At 33.1% G+C, this 18380-nt stretch overlaps 1 protein-coding gene across 1 annotated transcript in view; it reads right to left on the bottom strand.

Annotated features, from left to right (window-relative positions):
* LOC132942114 (BMP-binding endothelial regulator protein-like) overlaps positions 1–17667 on the bottom strand; it is a 73164-nt gene extending 55497 nt beyond the window's left edge. Inside the window, 1 exon segment of the mRNA XM_061010424.1 lies at positions 16835–17667. The gene's annotated coding sequence lies outside the window, so the exon portion shown is untranslated.
* Between the last annotated feature and the right edge of the window lie 713 nt (positions 17668–18380).

The following is an 18380-nucleotide window of genomic DNA, read 5'->3' as shown; positions in this document are numbered from 1 at the left end:
CAGTATAAACGCCGCGGAGGTGGCTCGATTATTATGGGGGAGGGGGGGGGGGGACCAAACTTCCCCGATAAAACCTTAGTCAATCCTTTTTCATCGACGGTCGGTGATATATTATGAATGCCGAGAACGCTCTACCCGAAACGCGTCCTCTATGGGCGGCAAAGCGGTGGTAAGGAGGTTTAAGCGCATAATATAATATTATGTCGCGAGCACAGCCGACCGACCACCCACTGTCTTTTTACGGCCGCCCTGCCGCAGAAATTTCATATATACTCTCGACGGTATACCGTACTGCATTCTTATACGCGTGCCTATATTATATCGACTGCCATAATATTATATATTATGCTATTGCACTTATACTCATGTTTTATGCCGAACGTGTAATGTTATTATAAAGCTCTCCATGGTGCGGCGGCGCTCATATAGGTACCTACGTCGTCATCGTCGACGTCTAGATATTGTATATCATCATGGTTGTAAATGCACCTATACCGAAATGCGCAGACGCACAGTGTTCCTGACAGTGTTCCTTCGTCAGACCTCGCCTTTACCTACCAAACACGAGTGGTGGAACTGGGATTAGTAGGTTATACAATTCTGGTGGAATTTAAAAATGATTACGTCTAGGAGGGTAAAAGTTTTTTTTAATAAATTTAAAAAGTTCTGTATTAATGAAGATACCAAAAATTATGTACAAGTATGCATATACATCTGGTCAACAAAATGCAATGAGTAAAACATAACAAATTGAATTGGATCTTATCACATGTACCGAGTTAAAAAAAAAAACACTCAAACATGTCATAGTAAAACCAATACGTCCATCGCTCTGCTAAGAATCTTATTTTTTTTTTTACTCCATAATAACAACCGTGACACAAAAATGCCACAACCCTATCTAAATGAAAAATACTTCAACTGCAGATAGAGCAGCGAGCTTACCGCAATAATGTTTCTCACACGTCGTTGTATCGATAATATTATAAAGTAACTATATTATTATTAGGATGAACGTAGATCGGCCAAAGTACCTACGAACAAATGCGTTGAGCACAACGAACAACGATTATTATTCAAAGGACTATATTATTATCATACACGAGTGATTTATATGGAGAAAAAATATATATCGCACTGTGTTGGCTGCTCGGTCGACGGGCGAACGCTGCGGAAAAGGACCGTTGCTGCAGCTGCGGTATATTATAATAATAATAATAATAATAATGATGATAATATAATAATAATAAAGCAGACGACACTTAAAAAGTCGCTTTGGATGGGTCAGTTCCGAGATCGCTGGACGCGCGGGCGGTGGGCGTTGCTCGTAAAACGCGTCCGGAGGGATTTTTACATTTTGATTCGTGGCCATAATAACGTATATAAAACAATAAATATACTGCAAAATACACACACACACACGCACGTGTGTGCGTTTCGTACTTAAGAAAAATAAAACCTCCGGTCGCGCACCATAATGATTTATGCGGTTTTATTTTAATTTTCCAGTCTCATTCCGCCGGCCGGCCGCCGCCACCGCCCTTATATTTTGCAGTCTGTAAACGGTTTTCCTCGGCCCAGAACAGTTTATCAACGAAGGCGACGACGGGTAACGGGGTAGGAGAGGGTGAAAGGAAACGGAAAAAAAAAACACAAAAAAACATCCAAACGCTTTTTATGCGAAGGCCGAGTTTGACTCATAATAATATAATTCTCTCTCTCTCTCTCTCTCTCTCTCTCTCTCAGTCGAGTCAAGAAAAAGGCGGCGGTCGTTGCCGCTGTCGACAATAAAATAATGAATGGCAGCGAATGCACTGTGCAAACGGGGCTCTAATAAAATCTTTGGAGCCACTTTTTTTTTCGCGTGTGCGACCGATAATAATATAATATTATGTGCAGCGGCAAAATTTTCACAATGTTTTATCGACTCGATGATGGTGGCGACCAGAGTCTCCGACGACAACGATAATACAACGACGACCCTTCCGCCATAGTCACCCTTTAAATTATAAAATGTTATAGACTTGACCGAACTCACCAGTCACCGTTGGTTCTGTCATCATGATATTAGACATAATAATGAAGATATTATATTTTGCAAATCAATTACAATTTATTATATTTATACGCTATATTATTGTTTTATACATTTTTTTTCTGTACGATATTTACAATCTATTCTGCTGAGAACAATAAGCAAAATATAAGAAAATGTTAATTATATAATATAATATATATACAATTTAAATTTTCAAAGGAAAAAGCGACCAACCACTGGCTGAACCTTTTTACGGCGTAATTATACTAAAATAATAATTTATTATTATTACAAATTATAGGTGGATACGATTGATTGAAGTCTCCATACCAAAAACATTATCGTTATTATTTTGTGTTATTGCGAGAAATAGGTACGAGCTCGGAATCGGACAGGTACGTATTTAAACTCTAATCGTTGCGAAGAGGTAGTCTATACTATAAATTCTATGTAAATAACAAATGCGGTAGTAGCAAATTGTTTTTGATTTTAAATTTTATATTATAAAGGTGCTTTATGTGTCCCTTATTATTACCAATAGTTGGGTAAGTTATATCCTGCTTGACTTCGTTTTTGCTATCTAGTTAATAATAAAAATAATATTCACTGGTTTATTATAATGACATCAAGATTTGTGATAAAATTAAACTTAATCTCTCGTCTCATTTTACTATACATATTTACTTGTTTTGTATACTTCACGCATAGAGAAACGCGTGTCTCAACTCTCAACTAAATAATAGTCGATCCGTTGCACAATACATTGTTGATACTTTAAAAGTAATTACTATTAACCACAACAACAATACGCGCTATAATAAACGCGAACTTCTCTCGAGTAATGTAGCCAAACGTCATTTTTATCTCAAAAATAATATAATCGAGTGATTATGTACAATATGTACATAATTAATATACATTACATTCGAGTCGGTGACTAAAGAGATTGTATAGGAAATACGCACAATACGGAAGTAATTCCCAGTGTCAAAAACAAGTGCAGTCTGCGGTAAGTACTAAGTTGTGTATACACAAATTATGAATAATATTCTCATTGTAATTGTATAACGATACACCATAATATAATGACTGTAATATTAATACAAAAATATCTGGTTAATTTATTCGCAAAAAAAAAAAATGGTATTATAACACGCTCAAAAAATTGCACGATTTTTATCCTCTCGTAATGTCGTCATTAGTCATTATACTCGTCTGAGAAGTAATCCCCTACGAAATGACATCTAAATGAAGCTTTCGAATATTTGCGGCATTTCAAAAAAAATTTCTCGTCGAAAATTTAATACCCGAGTAATATTACTAATAGTATAAAATAGGTAATACAATATTATGTATGATAGATAAGACGTATTACACAACGCACGTGTCTCTGCACAAATCGAAATGAATTATTTTTAATACAAATGCATGAGAGTATAAACGTCCATATCACTTTTATGCATAAGAAAATATTCAATACACCCGGCGATTCCCGAATACGCGTGAAACATAATAATATAAAATTTAAAGTTTAATCCCCAATAACGGTTCTAAAAAACGATGTTATGTATAGGTAGTGTTACGTTTTCGGGAACGTTTGAGCCAAAGTATGCCGATATTATTACTATGGCAATATTATAGCGAAAATGCGCAATACTTGTATAATAACTTGGAAAACTGAGATAATACGTTAGTCGATAAACCCTCCATTCCTCCCACCTCTCCACCAATGTACTTTATTAGCGTCCTGTTGCGCACGGAATTGCGTCGAAAGCGAATGATACGCGAATGCATTCGTACAACGGCGCTGGACTTCCAAAATACAGCAATTCTTGAGCCGACGGAAAGTGTTTGTTTTGTATTATGATTTATCTACCATTTTTAATGGTGAAAACGCGTGCGCGATGATTGTGGTCGGATCGCAATAAAATATTTTTCTCGAACAGACACGTCACTCATAATAATATTATTTGATATATTATTTTAGTATGTCTTGTATTTTGTAGCTATTGCATTGGTACATCGAATATTGGCTATGATCGAGACGTTCCGGTTCCCTATGACCTATATTATATAATATAGTCATAGAAATGCTTGATATTATGTATTATACACTTTATTATTTTGATAAATAATATTATAAAGATAGTAAACATAAATCGATGTACGCGTTTTCTTTATTGTCTTAACTTTAATGTAGGTATTGCAACATAATTATAGAAAAACTAGAGGACACGCTAAATTGACGATACCCACAAACAATGAAATACTTATATAGAATACGTTATGACCATATTCTATACGAATAAAAAATGGTCACTTAAGTGATATAGTTAGATATTGATATGAACGTTCAGTAAACTCGCCCGGAAATAAAATTATTGTTAAGGTGGCCCATTACATTGAATTTTTTGTATGATATTATTTTAATTTCACAATCACATATTAACAATACGTGTACAATAAAATTGCTTATATCATATCAAAGTAGGTATACCAATTACCAAACGAACTTTGAAATTATTATAATTTAAAATTTAATAATATAATGTATTAATTATTTTCTGTAAATATAATGTTTAAGAGATAGGCCATAGTTACTTCTATTGACATTTTTAAATTAACTATACGATTAAAGATAGTTAAGTAATTTTTAATAACAATAGGGTCCTCAATTTTTTTCACATATTATAAAGGAACAAAATATTTACGAAGGGACCCTTGGACAAATACAACAGTCTACGAGTTATTTATACGTAATGCAAGTAAAATGATCAATGTTTTTATTTTTTCTATACCTAATAATTAAATCAAAATTATTTTTGAAATATTTGTGTACTGTAACGAAAAATATAAGAAAAAAACGAGGACCATAAACTATTATTAAACATTTACTTAACTATATATTTTTAATTGTAGGTACCTAGGTATAGTTATTATTTATTTTAAAAATTTCGATTACAGTAACCCGGTATAACAGACCTATAGGCTTATCTCTTATATATATAATAATAAAAACATTATTATATATTGTACAAAAAATAATTCATAAAATTATATTATATTAAATTATAGTCATTTAAAAATCTTTTGGTAATTGGTATAGGTACCTACTTCAATATAATATTATAACAGTGTTCAATAGATGTAAAACTTGTTTTCGTAATTTTTATATAATATAAAATATATAATATACTAAATATTTAAAAAAAAAATGAATTATTAATTATTATAATAAGCGAAAAATGTTAAATTTATTTTATATTATTAGTTCTATACACAATAGAAATCGTTTTTTCTAAAACTTAGGTTTTTTTTTTACGGGATAATACTCTTGATCATATTACTGTTTCTTATTGATCATAGTACAATATTGGACATCGCAAATTTTATCGAACGTAATGATTATGAATCAGAAAACAATCAGGAAAATTAAAACGTATACAATTCAACCTAATCAATGGGTTCATATTTTTAGCATTATGTACGATCGCTAATCGGTGTAATATAACACTAATAATACTTAATATTATGTTATATACCCAGGTGTGCACTGCATTATTTTGTTCGAAGGAAACCTAATAAATATGATAATATGATATGATATAATTAAGTATTTTACGCAATTTGCGCCAGTTACTGCAATTTTACTGCAATAATATGCAATTTTCAGCGAGTATCGCGATAAAATGATTATTTTTGGCGTCCGAGCGAAAACATTTTACACGTACCCCTTCCAACTATGTATATCATAATTATTATATAGGCACATTTTTCTACAACCTTAACCGTTTAATATACGAAAACAAATTCCATAACGTACACATAATATTATTATTATACTATGTCTGACGCGTGATTTGAATAAATAGACATTGGAACGGAAATATTTTGATGATTAACGTTTGCGGGTTGATAAGCAATATTATTAATCAATGACGAAAGTTTAGAAAGTTAAGAACGTAACAGCGCTACCGCAATGTTATGCGAAACGCGCGGTTACGTGGATTTTGGCCTTTTATGACCTCAAATGTCGACGAATGGTTCATTAGGAATAGAATTTAAACTATTTGATTGAAGAATATGATGAGCGTACGGTTAAAAAATAAGGACGCCAAAATTAACATTACGAGTATGTAGATATTATTATAATATATTTATATAAGACCTAACCTATTTATGCATATTGCATAAAATATGTATTATAATATGCGTTGAACGACTCCATAAAAACAATTAGGTGCCTAATAGATTGCATTTCGTCGACCGTATAAATAGAATTATAATTTTTTAGTGTGATAGACATAAAAGATAAATTATTATTTATAGGTATGCACGTATTAAACAATATAATTATTATAACTACGCTATTTTTCTTTTTTTTTATATTTATGAGCATGAATGGAATTTAAATTGATATTTGTGAATGGTTATCAATAATATATATAGCGTATAATGCAAGGCTGGGCATTAACGAGTTGAAAAGTTAAAGTTAAGTTAAAAAGTTAAAATAAAATTAACTTTTTAACTTAACTAGTTACTTATGGTTTTTCATTAACTTATCTGTTAACTTACTAAATTTCTTTCTTAATTAACGTGAAATTAACGAGTTAATTTTTCATTTTAAGAAGTATGTTAAGTTAATTTATTTTATTTTTAATTTTATAATATTTCACTATTTCAGTCTATTTCGTTTTCATGTCAAAAAGTATGTATCGTAAATAGCTTAAAGTTAAAAGTGTATATCATCGGAATCTAACTGATATGGAAATACTGTATGGAGTATTAACACTATATCCTATAATTTAGTTTGTGGTTGGAAAAAAATTAAGTACGCTAGCGTTGTATAAACAAATTAACTTTTTTTTAACTTAATAAAAAGTTAACAAAAAGTGTGTATTAACTTTTAACTTAACTGAGTTAACCTACAGTTAAATTAACTTTTAACTTTTAACTTTTTATTATTGGTGCATATTAACTTAACTGAGTTAAAAAAAATTATTAACTTGCCCAGCCTTGGTATTATGTATACATTATACGTACCTGAATAAAAATATGATATTATTACTTGAAATATTGTATTTAGACATCTTTAGTTGTATATACCTATTTGAGAAAAATAAAAATGATTAACCCGATAGTTGGGTACGCGTTCTTATCTCTATTCACGTCATCATCATAATTCATTCCATCATACTTTATTATACAATAGGCTTATAATGGTACCTACACATTTTTGCAATTTTATCACAACTGTATAATAATGCTATAATATGTACATATCTACCCACTAAACAGTAAACACATACCTATTATTATACTGAACAGACGAATTATTGTACTTATTGTTATTACTCTCTAATTTACAAATTAGTACACTTACACGATAGCAGTTAAATGATAATACTATACTGTCTTACAACTAGTTGATGGGCGAACCGATTAAAAACGTGGCAAAAAAACAAAAACGATACGAGAATATTCGTTATATTCGTTTAATGTTCTACTATAACAATACACGTTTTATCCGTGGAAACAAATCTCACGTGGGGTAAACAATAGTATAATATTATACAATTCTCTGGAGAAATTCGGTAGAGGATTTTTTTTTTCATCGACATAAAACGACGTGTTGATATAAGACGGTATATTATGCATAATATACGTCGTGTGCGTGTTCATGAAATATACAGGACGGAATAAGAATATGTAAAATCCAAAAGCGATTCCACTCGGATTGCGAATACATTTTTCAGCGACGTGGGATTTGACGATTTCTGGGTCACAACTTTTAGGGTGGATACCTGCAGCGGCTGTATAAATATATGATATGTCATTACGGATATCGTCTCGACAATCGAAAACCACCGTGTGGAAGACATTGCAGGAATCTTTTGGTTATTCGCCAGACTCGTTAGTACCCGCATACTATAATATGCGTATTATGTACACGACAATTAACTGGCAGCCGCCGATTTAATCGCGTGCGATTTGTCGGATCGGAAGGTGCGCGAGCGAGCGAACGATCGAAACATTCGGAAATCTCATGCGATTCGGACCGGCTGCAAATTCGGGTTCAAAAATTGGTCGCCACACGATCGACGGCGTGAAAATATTTTTACGACAATAATTTTATCATATAGTTTATATAGCAACTAACATTTTTCGATCGAATCGCTAAACACTAGAAATCAAAATACGATATTTTACGGCGGTCGTCGGAACACCGTATAATATCACCGTCGTCGTATTCATTATACTATTATGTATATGATAATATATATACCGACTTGGCGGTTTAGATCGTTACACACGTGGGTACCATAATAGCTACTATCATAATAATTATAATATATATATGGTGCAGAGATCGTACGCGTGGCGTTTATAATGTGATTATTATCAATCCGAATCGCGAATTTTATCTGAAGAGCGAAATGTATAGTAATATTTCAATGTGAGCAGGAAAAAAACACACGTTACATAATAATATTATTATTATAAAATTTAATAAAGAATTTTTTATTTCGCTTGTCGAATATCAAGGTAGGAGTAGGCATGCCTATAATACCTATACCGTCGAATAATAATTATTTCACAATAATAATATAATATCTTCGTCACGCGCTTGACTTGATTTCGATTGACCACGATCCATTATAATATTATTATTAATTATGTGTGTATAGTTTTAAATGTTAACGTTTTAAACACCATCACACGTGCAGCGACGCGTTGCAGAGTCCATTTGTTCTTCACCAAATGTGTCCAAAAAAAAAAAAAAAAAAAATACAAAATACAAAAAAATAGTACGTATTTAAACAGCTATCAATTTGTTGGCCGGGCCGCGTGTCAACGGCGATCGTCCGCGCGGCCTACGATTGTCGAAATAATAAAATCGACGTCGACGACGATTGACTGACTGACACCGCACTCGGCGTGTGAAACGGGAAAAAAACACTCACTCGAAAAACGGTTTAGTCAAATATATTCGTCGACGATTAAATAATAAATACAATAATACTATAAATTATTACGCGACCGCTCGCCTTGTCACACGAGCCCGTCACAATCATATTATACGTGTAGACGACACACCGACGGTGCACATTCTCGATAGTACATAATAATAATAATAATAATAATAATAATATTGGATCACATAAATAATTGTAGTGTGACTACTCTAAATAATACGTAACCGTCGGAACGCGCCCGTCTGCCGTCGACGTTATATCGTACGTTTTTATTGTAATAATATTGTATTAAGTATGACGTGTATAATGTATATACAGACGATAAATCGACAACGGCTATATTTTGAAAAAAACCACATCCTCTGCTGTGGTGGGTTAAGATAATGTAAATTATTATATTATAACGTATACACCCACCTAAGCGCGATTGACTCGAACCGTTCTACGGTTAATATTATTATACATTACGCAATGGTAAAATAATTTAGTTTTTTTTTTCAGGATTTTGGTTATAAAAAGCGAAGTGACTCATAGTAATTTCTGTAAAGATTTCACTAGAAAAAACGTGGTATTGCAGCAGAATATTTTATCCGAACTGCTGAACTCAACACCACGCGTCTCCCTAACCCTGACTGCACCTCCTCATTGGCCGGTAAGAAAACAGTAGACAAGTTAGTTACGACCTTTTTTTTATGCAATATTGTCCGGACGCAACTTCCCACTAATTACGATTTGAGATGTCTTTCCGAGATGTTTATGATGATCGTATAATATATACCCGAATTAGGTACCAACTTTTATAAAATAAAATAATAAATATAACATAATATAATATTATAATGATTTGTCAAAGTCGCATTAAGCCGCCTGCAATATGCCACACGTATATATTGTAATCAGTTGCATATTTTTTCCTTACTCATCGATCACTACATCTGGTCGAATAAATAACTGCGACATAGATGGACATTGGGGATCATTAAAAAAATTAATTTCAACGTTCTCGTCCCATTTTAAATGGAATTATATGTAAATCTGTATACTATTTAAACAATGATCGGGGAGGTGTGGGCCAATTTTTATGATAATGCTAGCCCCCCCCCTCTCCCCACCAGAAAATTCCAAGTAAAATCACTCGTAAATAAGAAAACCATTGAAAACACGGCCAAGATTAACAGATTCCGAAACTATATTTTATGTTAATAATTGTCATTTTTATTAAATATTTTATCAACACCATTTGATACATATCTGCTTCCAAAACAATTGTTTTCATCAATATTTTATCAATTTTTTTTCCTTTGTAAGTTTCAGAAAATGTATCGGCATATATATTCAATTCCGTAAATGGGCGGAAACCTCCTACACATCCCCATAAATACTGCTTTCTGTATAATAACAATGAATAGTATATTATAGTGACCCACTGTATATATAACCTATTTGCCACGTGCGGTATACTATTTGCAATATGCGTGCCATTCGACCGAATGATTAATGCACAAAAATTTCAGGAAAACAAATATTATATGCTTACAACTACACATATGAGTAAGACAGTATAATGTTGTATACTTACAAATTCATTCCATACATTCCATTTACTGTTTATAACAGTATGCGTATATATAATGAACATCATAATGCTGTTATCACTATTATGCTAGCTTTATTATTTTAAGTTGAGGTAAACTAAAAAAATACCTACTGGCTACTACCCATCAACTAGGTATAATAATGGCTGTGGATTTCTCATACAGTAGGGGTGTCCGGGAACCATTTCTTAGAAAACTGAATATAATTTTATTTCGTAGTCGATGTAGAGAAATGGAATTTATGTCTAAAGAAAGCACGGCTACATAATACAATATTAACCAATAACAAATTCCGTATTGTTCAAAATCATGATAGATTTAGTGCTAACAAGTTATATTAACCGGTACAAACGCGACGATAGACACCCTGTATAAAAGAAACAAAAGAGTTTATTTGAAATTGCTTTTGTCCAAACGATAATAATGTTGAAAACAATGTTGCACTCCACCGTATAATTGATGAGCGTAAACCTAAACTGCAATGATTGTATATATACTGTTGTACGTACATTTTATTTATATATTGTATTATTGCTCGTGTACGCATCGCAAAGTAGAGAATTTAACTCCCTGGCTGCTATATATAAATCGAATAGTCTTATAATGTGTAACGCGGAAATGTGCAGCAGGGTAAAGCATTAAGCTGTCCCAAATGGCGTTGAAATATATTGACGACATAACACGATATTATCGTAACGGGGGTAGTACCTACATAAACGTATACATATTGTGTATTGCTGTGTATGTATTTAGTAATTATTATATATTATTATTGTAGCGAGAAATCGGTTTCATGTGCAATATTTTTGGACGACGACGCCAATATAAAAATCGACTAAAAACAACCGCACGATCGCTATAAATCTGTCGTCGACGCAGACGCAATAATATTATTCGTACGTACATTATATAGGTACATCATAATATTATATATAATTTAGTGCATAATATATTACCGCGGTAAACGTAACGACCATATATATATATAAATTAACATTTGGACGGCGAAAACAGGTCACAATATTTTTATTTCGTAAATCGTTTAAGCCCCGAGACGTCTGGGGTCGACCGCCGAACTGACGAACAAATAAATACGCGACGATATTATTATATTATTATACAGCCAGACGGACCAACCCCTTTGGAAAACTTATCCGAAGACGGACTGACGCTGGAGCTGCTGCCATAATTTTCCACGACCGCGGTGGCCGAGCTCGGAGTTTTCTTATATGCGTACGACAATATTATTATGATGGGTGTACCTAACCTACAATACGTATGTACGTAATAATATAATATATAATATATGAATTGTATAAACGCGATATTATAATAATAGCCACAATAGTACATATATATACATACACACATACAATGACTTTAGTAAGTAAAGCGTATAGCGAGCAAGTATATTATAATATATTATGTATATAAAATACGAAAGCATAAAATATTTGTAATTTGTATAATATTATAATATAGTATATAACATAATAGTATTAAAACCAATCCGAATAATCCAATGCACTGCAAACATATAAAATTATTACTATCTTCGGTTGTATATTATGTTATAATACGCTGGACGGTCTCAGAGTAGGAAATTAAAATAAATGTTATCGGTATTCCTGAGGGTTTATGTCTAAAGTTTTCGTGGTTACTGGTATCGTATGCAACACGGAAACGACGCGGTAATGTAAAAAGCGTATATGGTCGAAGACGATACGGAAAACGCGATTCTTCGTTTTAGATATCAAAATATCGTCCTCGCCGACCGGTCGGTTATAATAACTATTATTGTACCCAACTATTTAGTTACCGCCACTTAACGGTCTCGGTACGATAGGCAATCACAATTTGTTGGTAATTAGCCTTCTTAATGTAATGCGATTACAGCGTACTATTATTTCCATTAGACGTCTTATTTATATTATCATCTTGTACGGGTCGTCAACAACGAGTAAGTATTTTCGTTTGTATATTAATTGACTTGAGGATTATATTTCAGACCACTGCAGTGTGTGTGCTCGTGGATTTATAAAATTGGCTTCAAACGATGGAGTGATGCACCTTTGTGGTCGTACGAAATCGAGAAAAAAAGTTCACGGCCAAGCACGCAATATTAGGAAACAGTTGAAGGCGGACTGACAATACAAGTTTTCAGCGAAGGCACAGCAGTCGAAGTTCAATACCGAATCACGGGTTATTATACGCTGTCCTACATTTTTATTGAACATATTATATTAAACGTATTGACGGAAAACGGGCACTTGTGGCCTGCACATTGTCGCATCATTTAAAATTATTGGTACTACTAGAATATATTATGATGCACCATTATTATATTCCGTGTATAAAAAAGCTCTGCGAGCGACGCTTCAGATGATACCATAATAATATTATTACTAATTAAATAACTATATTTTTGATTAGTATTGATCGGACACGAGATCGCACGAGATGACAACGACGCAAAAACCGTTCGAACAGCATAAAAAACCTAAAAAAATAAACCTTAAAACCTAACCTAACGTGGAGGAAAATGCCAGCGCAGGCAACCCGGTTTTCTGCGCACTAATACGGTTACCCGATTGCAAATATACCAAATGAACAGAATAAATGTACCACGGTCATTAAATGTTACCACGGTCAAGGGGACTGCCGACCGGCATATGGTTCACGTAGTGGATATTCGCGATATTTTCTGGGTAATCGTTTATAGTATGTAAAGACGGATTCACAGCTACGTCGTGTGTCGTGTCATGTCGATCAAATCGTATTGTATTTACTTTTTTGGTATCATGTAATAACCAAGTTGCAACCGAGTGTATACCAAAAATTTACTTCACCTCAACTTTTAAGCCCTATTGGTTTCCAGTTGTAACCATATAGTTGGTAAGTTACCACACCCTCGCACGACATGACAACCGACGTAGCTGTGAATCCGGCTTAAACTATTTTGGTATTTGCAAGATTAATCACTAAATCTTTTGTCAAAATCGAACGAGTATTTTTTAGTCTACAAGCTACAAACATGGGGATTTTGTATTTTGTTGTATATATTAATTAAATAACAAACAATAAATTAAATACTGTTTTCATTTATTTAAAAAAAATCACATAACAATACGCATGGCAGGTCGGATAGTCCATATACCAACTTAAAAAAAAATTGTATTTCTGTAACTAATGGCAACCCTTTAGGTACATGAACAAACAAAAACCTATTCAATTTTCGTGAGCCTAATAGGAAAATGCATGTGTAAGCTCTATACGCGATTAAAACATTCCCTTAGCTTTATAATATAATTTTTACAGATTTATACGCCTTGTGATTCAGATATTATTCTACTAGGTACTATACGAGTCCTATAGTCACCTGTACTGAATGGTACACTATATCCGGAATATAGGTTGGCGACCGTATTACACAAAATCCGGCGCCAGTAACCCAAAACGGAACACCATTGATTTTTAGTAACGACGAAAGAAATAAAGCACTGAATTCCGTGAGTGCTGTACTGCTGTGATCGTGATAATATGCTATTTATGATTTATCAAATATTGTCACTGACTATAATATTACATTATAATGATTACGGGGCTGTCTGAAATTTAAATTAATTTGATATTTGGTACAAAATATCGAGACAGCTGGTATACCACGAGCGTACACAAATGAACAAGCGCTGGATCAGGTATTGTACGTCGTTCAACATTTTTAATGTACATTTAACTAACGGCCGTTTTCGCATCGTTTTCAGAGGAACTCCTACATGAGTCACACTCCTGAGACGGCGGCTGTTCACATCGCGAGCAAACCAAAATATTGTACTTAATAATGTGTGATTGTGTCAAAAAAATTTTGTCGTTTGACCAAGACTTAGTATCGGGTGGGAAGGTAGATAATTCTTTTTATGAATTCGTAAAAACTGTACCTATATACTATTAAATTATGCACGACGCTCGTACAATTCGATTAGGATTGGGCTTTTTGGAACCCAACTGAGTATCGGCTAACAATAAATTATATTGTAGTCATGCCCGTACGACTCCAGCTGTATACCCCGAGACTAAAAAAAACATTTAAAAAGTTACAGTCATATTAAAATACCTACGCATCTAAAAACTGTTTGAGACCTATAAATGTCCTTCAAAAACCAAACTCTAAATCATCCCATGGCATACCTTCTCTATGATCTTATACAGCAGCACAGCATTTTTAACGATTTGTTCGGGAGGATTCAAAGTTTTGTCCACAGTACACATGACTCGCGGGGTAGCCCGATCGGCTATTACCGTGGTACGTGTGTGAATCGTTTATTTTCGCTACCGCACGTACGTACTTAAACGTAGTACGCCATATTATAATGTGTTCACTATTCAAACAAACCGTCGAACAAACAAACATAACAGACAATCGGACGAAAAAAATTCACCGTCGGGTCCTAATCCTCGACCGCGCACATTAACCGCGTGTGCGTAAAGAGTAGCCCCATTATGTTGTTATTATTATTATTGTTGCAATGGAAATTTATTATTCGTTTCAAAAAGGTATCGAGTGGGTTATTTTGTCACTCCGTCGAAATATTATTATTATTATTTATTAATATTGTTGGAGGAATCTGGGTATAGTCGATTTAGACCGGAATAAGACCTGCATAAAGCATTATTATAATATTATAATAGCTTATACACTAAACTAAATATTAAATTAACGTTTTAAAATTAAAATTAAAGTTAAAAAAAAATTAACCAACTCTATTTATTGATTTATTTTATTTATTAAATATTACAACTTCTATAACGACAATGATAATTTATACCTATACATTATAACGAAAAATAAACCATATTTGTATCTATAATAAATTATTACAATTGAAAATGTAGATATTCACTAACGCAATAACAAAAAAAAATACGTTCATATTATATTAAATCTGATATTTTAATATTTTATAGTGTGTAAATTTAATTAACAAAACAAAAAAAATTCTATGGATTTTATTTATATTAATTGATTTTTTTTAACAAAATAACTCATCATAGTATTTACCTAAAAAAGTTATAAAAAAATTAAACAAATAATATTATAAAAAAATAAATTATATACATTATACATACTATAATACTATATATTATTCTTATGTATACTAATACCTACAAGATCAAAATATTTACATACAATTTTCGATCAGTCGTCGAAAATGCATAAAATATGTTTTACTTTGATCTATTATTATAATATTATACCTTATAGATAAAACATTTGAGGACATCCGGCGGTAGATATCTCAATCATATCGCGTGTCGTATGGATATTATAATATCACCGACAACATTTTTTAATGATTAATTAACGTTTTTTTTTCGGTTCGTTTATTAAACTTTTTCATTCTAAAATAATAAAAGGTCGTAATTATCGCTTTCCACACCAGACGTGCAGACACAGCGAACCGGTATTTCGAATAGCTTTCGAATCGGTCATTGGAATTGGGACCACATGTACTTTGCAGTCATTTAACTCTTTTATTTTTTATTGCATACACACCGGCGACTACAGAGTTGCATTAAACGCATTTTATATATACGTCCATACACGTATAGAGGTACCTATATTATAGCGTGTTTAACGAAATATTAATTTTTTCCGCACATTTAACGCACTTGGGTTTAATATGATATTATTTGTTAGATATCGAGTGATAATTTTTTTTGTTTCACCGAAGTAACAGATTACATTTTAAAAAAACTAGTTGGGATAATTATTTGTTTCCGATTTTTCAGTTTTAACTACACCTTAGTCGTTTTACGATTATTTTAAACTATACTATAATATTATATTATGACTAGGTACCTATATGATTATAATCATCGGGTTTTCGGAAAGATTAACGGTTGTATTATCGCAATAATACAATAGGATCACGTATGGGCCTGATATTAAACGAAACTTCCCAAGTCTATCTATATTTAAAAGCTGAACTTTCGGATGAAGAGACATATTTAAAATTAATATAATGCATTACTAGTTTTAATTACACTTTTTAGGCACTAAAGAAAACCAATGCGATATTATTTTTTGTAATTATATAGTATAAACCACTGGAAATATTATATTACACATTTATACATAATTTAACGAGTATGAACGGTGAAAACGCATTTACGTAAAATTTTGAAATAATAATAATGCCTGATAAATAAATGACAAATCTTACCTTGTACGGATTGTTGTGAAATTCTGGATAAAGAATATTTTAATATATTAATGAAGTTCAAATAAATTATTATGATTAAAATACACTTTATTATACATACAAAATATAGTAAGAAAACGAATGAATAAATTAACAAAAAATCACAAAACACTGACAAAAATATTTTCGCGTAAAAAAAATAATTTATTAAAAATCGTTTGGTTTACAAAAAAAAAAAATCACTTTATATTTATAGAAATTATATTTTAATACAATAATGATATCGTTCGAGGCTTGTGGATAAAAAAAAATTATAATTGTTACACTGGTAAAAAAAAAAAAATGTATAATTAGGAAAAAAAAAACGACACTAACAATTAATTTTTTTTTTTAGCACGAAAGACACGGTGATCGCAATGCGACGATAAGGTTATAATAATATGCGTATGATAATTTTTATAATATTATTAAGTCGTAGGTACAACCGACGTCGGACGTATCGTGAAATGAAATGTTATTATTTTATCACCATAGGTTCGTGACACGCGGGCGACTGGTCGACAATTTTTCGATTCGGAAAATTATTTTTTCAAAAAATATGGTTTTTCACAGGAAATTCGGTTTTACGCGTGCTGGGCGCTGTGTCGCGCGGGACGGACACGTCGTGTCGCCGTTCAGATCACACTGTGACGGACTCGCGGCCGTTATGAAATTCTATTAAATTTCGCGCGATAACACGACGACGACGACGACGACGACGGCGACGACGATAATAATATCGCGATTATGGTGCGATGTGTGTGTGGATGCGCGCGCCACGCTGTACACGAAGCTACTACCACCTATGCGGCCGCCGCGCCCGGCCGGCCAGCCAGTGGGTCGTACCGGCGCGGCGCGGCGCCCGATCGCACACGTGCAATCGGCACCGGGCGCGTGCGCGTCTCCCGTCCGCCGCCGCCGTCGGTCCGCGCGTTTTTCTCCACCGGTCCTCCGCGCCGCCGGTTCGCGATCCGCCCGATTTCCACCGATGGCTTTTCACCGGTTTCTATCGTCCCGACGCGGCAGTCCGGGAAAACTACTCGCGTACCTATACCTAATATTGTTACAGGAGGAAAACTACGCAATGTACACCTAAACGACGTACAATAATAACTGCAAGTATACGAGGTGTATTGTTGTGAAATTCCACGGAGATTCGTGGTGGCGGACGTTTCATATCGCGCACCGCAGTCGTCCGCGGAGTTGCGGTCAGTGCGGTGATTACAAAAATCTCCCTCTCGACACTCCGAGAATCACTTAAAAATGACCATTTTAAAGAAAAATTTTCTATTGGAATTTCGTTGTTGGTTAGTCGTAAAAAACTCACAGAATAATAAACTTTCTTTAATTAAATAAATGATAAAAACATTTATTTAATTATTTAAGTGTAAAGAGGCTCTGGTGTAGGAGGCGTCACCGTTTTCGGCCAAAATGTACCCTTCTCTTTTCGGCCAATACCTACAGTTTTTTTTTTAATATTTACAATTAAAACAACCGTCCTTATTAATGAAGTCAAAACAGATATTAT

This window comes from Metopolophium dirhodum, chromosome 3 (genome assembly GCF_019925205.1).
Source record: "Metopolophium dirhodum isolate CAU chromosome 3, ASM1992520v1, whole genome shotgun sequence".
In the NCBI taxonomy this organism is placed as follows: domain Eukaryota; kingdom Metazoa; phylum Arthropoda; class Insecta; order Hemiptera; family Aphididae; genus Metopolophium; species Metopolophium dirhodum.
The sequence above is the reverse complement of the archived record's forward strand: the minus strand, read 5'-3'. Positions and strand labels throughout refer to the sequence as shown.